Raw genomic sequence first — 6,000 nt, 5'->3', positions numbered from 1 at the left:
TCTCCGCCCCGAGCCACCTGGGGCGCCCGGGGAGAGGCGGGCCGACAGGTGAGCGCCGCACGCGGGGGAGCGGCGCGGGTCCCCCGCTTGGGGACACCGCCCGGGTCCTGCGGCCGGTGGCAAGAAGCCGAGCGAACGCGAATAGGTCCCTCTCTGCACCCGAGCGGAGGAGCTGTCCCCAACGAGCTTGGCCGGCTGCGGGAAGAGCGCAGACCCCGCGTGGAGCAGCCAGAGGGACACTGCAGCCCTCACAGAGCGGGGCGCAAGAGTCCCTCGGGGTGAAAACGGGGAAGCCAGGAGCGCAACTTAGTTCAGAAACAGAACTCAGGCCTTTTAGACCATTCGGTCCTACCCCTTCCACGCCTCTAACGCCTCTCAAACCATGTCTGCCCCTCTTTTAAAAGAATATATTATGCTGTTTAAGTGAGATAATTCCCGGTTGCGGCGTCCTCCCCAACTCTGGAGTTTAAGTCCAGCATTGCTTCTCTGCAGTTGAATCTCCAAAGCCTTGTACAAATCCAGGGCAGCCCAGGGCTCTGTGGGGAGCAGAAGATATGGTCCCAGGCCAGGGGGCTCCAGTGCTGTTCTGTGATATCATTTGAAAACAAGTTCCCTGGCCTTTAGGTCACTCTTTTCTCTTTATCACTTTCCTTCCTGACACTTCCAACCAAGCAGCTGGTGTGGAGGAGGCCTACACTGTCAGGACCCCTGTGAAGGGGTCAGGCAAATCTCTGACTTAGGAAGAGGGCACACACTCTCCCCAGCGTTTGGATAATATCTGGCCTAGGAGGTGGCAGAGTTGAGTCTGAGACCCGGGCATATCCATCTCCAAAGAGAGCAGAGCGACCTGGAGCCCTGAGGTGCTTAGCTGGAGACAGGTCTCCCATAGAAACTAGGCAGGGATGTGGCCACTACAGAGAATTCCACCCCTGGGCTCTGCGGGACAAGGGACATCTAAGCCGCTGGTACTAATGGAGGTCCCGGACAGATTCTAAAAGAGTAGAGCATTTTTTAAAGTTTCCCATGTAACAGATGATCTGAACACACATGTGAGGCGTATGAGCTGCAGCTGGTCCCACACAGGGTTTCGTTGATGGACTCACAGAGAAAACTCATCCGACTCTGCCATGGGAAGAGCTGTTCAGCTTCCAAGATGCACAGAGCCCATCCTGGCTCCAACTATTTCAGGCCCCTGCCATGACTGCACACTAAACCTCCGAGGCAAAAGCTGAAGGCACTGCGCCAGGGTGATGTCAGGGATGAATGGACTGCCCATCCCTCCCCCTAACTATGGCCCCAACACTGCCAAGGCCTGGGCCCCTCTTTCTCGCACACCTGGATCCTACGCTAGGGCGTGTTTAAGATCTGGTGCTCCCAGGCCAGCCTGGCCACACTAGACAGGCCATCCGGGAAAAAAGTTACAGGGGATGCCGCGCCCAGGTGTGCCTAACTACGCTGCGACTCCCCCGTGGCAGGTACGGAGGCTGCTGTCCCAGGGTGAGGCAGTGACAGGGCCTCCCTGTGGGCCAGCCAGCAGGTGGGGCCGACCAAAGAAGCCGCTCCAGGTCCCACCCAGGAGAAGCCGGCCCAACCCTCTGTATATTTTGGTTTCAGTCAGTGGAGCGTGTGATTTAAGATCCTCTGTTGTGTGTGTGATCATGGATGGGCCGGCCTTGTGAGTGATGCCACCTGAGGGCTGAAAACCTTCCAGAAAACACAAGTTCTACTCCAGAGCCCTGCCCTGCCCTCTCCCCTTCCGCTTCCTCTCCCAACCTGCAACAAGTTTCTTTTATGTTTGGTTAGGGCTACACACAGACACAGACACACACACACACACACACACACACACACACTAGTTTCTTTATGAAACATGATCATATTCACCCAAATCCCCCAAATTCTCCCCAATTCAGCCCAATAGTTTCGTCTTTTCTTTTCCTTTTTATCTTTTTTTCTTGTGATAACTCACAAGTCCAATTAGTATTGTCCATATGAGTATGGGTGAGGGGTTAGTCACTGGAACATGGGAAATATACGAGTGTGGTTTTTTTTAAGATTTATTTATTTTATTATGTATACAGTGTTCTGTCTGCATATTCACCTGAATGCCAGAAGAGGGCACCAGATCTCATTGTAGATGGTTGTGAGCCACCACGTGGTTGCTGGGAATTGAACTCAGGACCTCTGGAAGAGCAAGCAGTACTCTTAACCTCTGAGCCATCTCTCCAGCCCCATACCCCACACATTTTAAAAGAAAAGAATAATTCTTCCTCTCCAGCTGCTATCAACTGCAGAGAAAGCTTCTCAGTAAGGAATGGGTGGGGAGAGCACTCCCCCCCCCCATTTTGTCTGGCTTAAACTTCCGTAGGTTTGTGCAGGTAACCTCAACTGGTCAGAGTTCATGAGTGCAGCGGCTATGTCAAGGCCGGAAATCTGCACTTCTCAGCACTCTTCCCCACCATCTGCTCTTACATTCTGTCTACTAATCCCAGAGCCTGGCAAGGGGTAATTGGGGAAGATGTCCCACTTGGGCTCAGACGCGTATTCTGAGCACTTAGATCAGTTAAGCATGTTTCTTTTTAATTATTTTAATTTTATTTATTTATGTATTCTATGTATGAGTGCTCTGTCTGCATGCATGCCCAGAGAGGATATCGGATCCCATGGTAGATGTTTGTGAGCTACCACGTGGGTGCTGGGAATTGAACTCGGGTCCTCTAGAAGAGCAGCTGGTGTACTTATCTGCTGAGCTGCTAAGCCGCTGAGCCATCTCTTGCCCACATTTCTTGATAGGATATTTCTTCTGCTTAGAAAATACAAAGCCCCAAAACTTGACAAGATTTCCTCTGGAAACGCCCAGCAGAAAAGTGGCTTGTGAAATCTGGAGGTCTGGTGCTGCTGGGAGGGTGGGTGAAATAAAGCCTGGGAATGTTTGTGCAGTCTGTTTGCATAAGGCTTGGTAAACAGGGTCCCAGCAGCATGGCATTGCCTTGCCTCTGGCTGCCAGTGCGGAGAGCCCACTCGTGTCTACTAGATAGTAAAGATCTGGAGTGAAGGACGAAGCCACTGAAGGATTTCTAAAGATTCTAGGAGTAACCAGGCAATTTTTGCATATTGTTCTATTGGCTATTATTCCTTCTGATGCCTGGGAAAATTATGTTTGAACTTCGCCTTTTTCTCAATGTCCAGTTCTCTGATGGAATAACAAAAGAGAAACTGAGGCTGGGGAGTGGCTCAGTCTGTAAAGCGTTTGCTGCATCAGCTTGAGGACTTGAATTCAGTGGCCCCAGCACCCAGGTAAAAGCCACGCATGGTATCATGGGTCTGTGACCACAGGGCTGGGGTAGGTGATTAGGGGGACAGAAACAAAAAGAATTCCAGCCTTAATCCCTGAGCTCCAGGTGCAGTGAGACACTATCTCAAAATAAAAAATAAGGTGGTTAGTAACTGAAGAATACACGCAACAGGGACTGTTGGGCTCTGTCCACAGCACACATGTGTGTGAGCACACACCTACACTGCACACAAAGAAAAACAATGAAGCGTGGATAAAAAGAGAAAATGTCTAAAAGGGACAGAATCTTTTAACAATGAGCTCCAGGATACAACTTTTTAATTTTGTATACATTAATATTTTCTGTGTGCTTTTTATTTGTTTGGTTTGGTTTGGTTTGGTTTAAGGCAAAGTCCCTCTGCATAGCTACCCTGGGACTCTCTATCTAGACCAGGCTGGCCTAGAACTCACAGAGATACACTGGCCTCTGCCTCCCCTGTGCTGGTATTAAAGGTGTGCACCAACCACACTCTCCTCTTGCTACTTTATTATTATTATTATTATTATTATTGAGACTATGTGTGTAGAATTCTGGGCACCGAGAAGCCACTTGGTTAATTATAGTTAACATGGGAGTAGTATAGAGAAATAGCCAGAAGGATTCAGATCAGAAGGAGCCAAGGATCTAGTATTTAGATTCCATGGTTCTGGATTGGAGTTTAATGAGAAGTTGGGGGTGTAAAATAGAATGATAACTAACCCTAGGAGAGTGGCTGCTTTGTGCCAGGCACTGCTCTAAATGCTTTCAGTCTTAACCCAGAACCCTGGACCCTACAAATGGATTCAGGATTCTGGTCTTGTCTCCCTTCCCCCTTCCTACATTGAGCATCACCATCTGAAGAGCTGAAACTGTTCTACAGCATGTTCCTGTGACAGATATGTGAAATGGGACACATATGTGAAATGCCACAGTCTGAGGACGAGTGAACCCTGACATAGGGCATCAGGGTTGGGGTTGGGGGAGTCCAGCTAATGTCACGGAGTTTATGGTGCCCACCTGGAGAACAACTTCCTTTCCATGCTGGGTCTGACCTGAGAACGCAGCAGGCAGACACAGCAGGAGTGATTATCAAAGCACCGTTCCAGGGGAATGTCAGCTCCAGAGGGATCAGAAAGGGGGAAAAAAAAGTCCAGAATCCCCGTACTGATTTTGAAATCCACCACATGTGCCAAGGACAGGCAAGGATTGTTCATTTCTTAAGATTTTTGATGTTCTTCAGAGTCCTGATGTAGCAAAAAAAAAAAAAAAAAAAAAAAAAAAAAAAGTGGAAGTAACCTTCCCAAAGAGCTTTGGGCATACATCTCACGTACTAAGGCAGCATGCAGAAATTTCAAGGTAGCATGCTGTAGCTGTGTACCCTTGAGGAAACTTTAAAAAGATGAGTGTGGGTCCCTCCTGAGGCTGAGCGGCAAACCACCGTTTCCATATTTTTCTGTCTCTCTTATTCTTCACAGTCCCACCAGGCACCAGAGTGAATTTGCTTGGCTGACGAAAGTCCAGCAGCAGGGACATCCTTATCTCACTTTACCTGAATTTAGAGCAGCGCGGAAGCATGGGCTGCCTGCCAGGCTCTGCTCCTGGCAACAAGAATATTCAAATGCCTTTCAGTGTTTTGTTTGTTATGTGTTGAGGTACTGGCGGTCGAACCCCAGCTGGCTCACAGGTGCACTCTACCACAGATCTACAGCGCTAGCTCCTGTGTGGTGTCCCTCAGCCCAGGAATCTGCTCTTGAGTGCTTCAGTTGATGTTGCCTCCGAAGACAACCCAAACACGCTTTTATCATCCCCTAAACTGAGTGGGAAGAGGAGAGCCTGCTTTCCATACTAGTGTGGGGAAATGTCTTTGTGTTAAAAAAAAAAAAAAAAAAAAAAGAAACAGTTCTTATAAATTACTACTAACGTTGCAGCTGGACGCTTCTTCAGGGGTCTTCACAGCTGCCTCCTCCAATTACAGGGGTCCTCCTTGCATCGTGTTTTCTTCACAGCACTGGAATGTTTCCAACTGTTCTGCACAGTGCTGCTTCCTGGTCTGCAATTTGCCCTGAGAAAATGAAGACTCTGTTTTGTCTCATTCCCCACCATTTCCCAATTCTGCGGAATGCGAGGCGGGCGCTTGTCCTTGTGTGCTTCCTGTTGCTCTGATAAACACCATGACCAAAAGCAACTTAGGGAGGAATGGGTTAATTTCAGCTTGTATAGTTCCAGGTAACAGATCATCACCGAGGGAAGGGAGGGACCTGGAGGGAGGAACTAAGGCAGAGACTTTAGAGGAACCCTGCACCCTAGCTTGCTCTCATGGTTTGCTCTGGTCTCTTCTCCAGTCCAAAACCACCTGTCCAGGGATGGCACCACCCTGCACCACCAGCGAGCTGTGCCCTCCCACTTTAATCCTTCAACGAGAAAATGCCCCACAGACATACCTGCAGGCCAATCCGATGGAGACAATTCCTCAACTGAGGTTCCCTCTGTCCAGGTATGTTTAGGTTTGTGTCAAGTTGGCCAGAACCAACCAGCACTGTGTTCAAATGTTGGCAGAAAGAATGAATGATTGCTTCCATGTTTACAACCTTGCTTTCGTTCACCACACGTTAGAAGTCACCTGCTCTCGTACGAGGCACCTTGGATCTGAGGCTAAGTTCTAATTTGAGAGTGAAGCAGGGTTTGA

Source organism: Meriones unguiculatus, chromosome 8 (assembly GCF_030254825.1).
Source record: "Meriones unguiculatus strain TT.TT164.6M chromosome 8, Bangor_MerUng_6.1, whole genome shotgun sequence".
Lineage (NCBI taxonomy): Eukaryota > Metazoa > Chordata > Mammalia > Rodentia > Muridae > Meriones > Meriones unguiculatus.
This window is presented reverse-complemented; position numbering follows the sequence as displayed.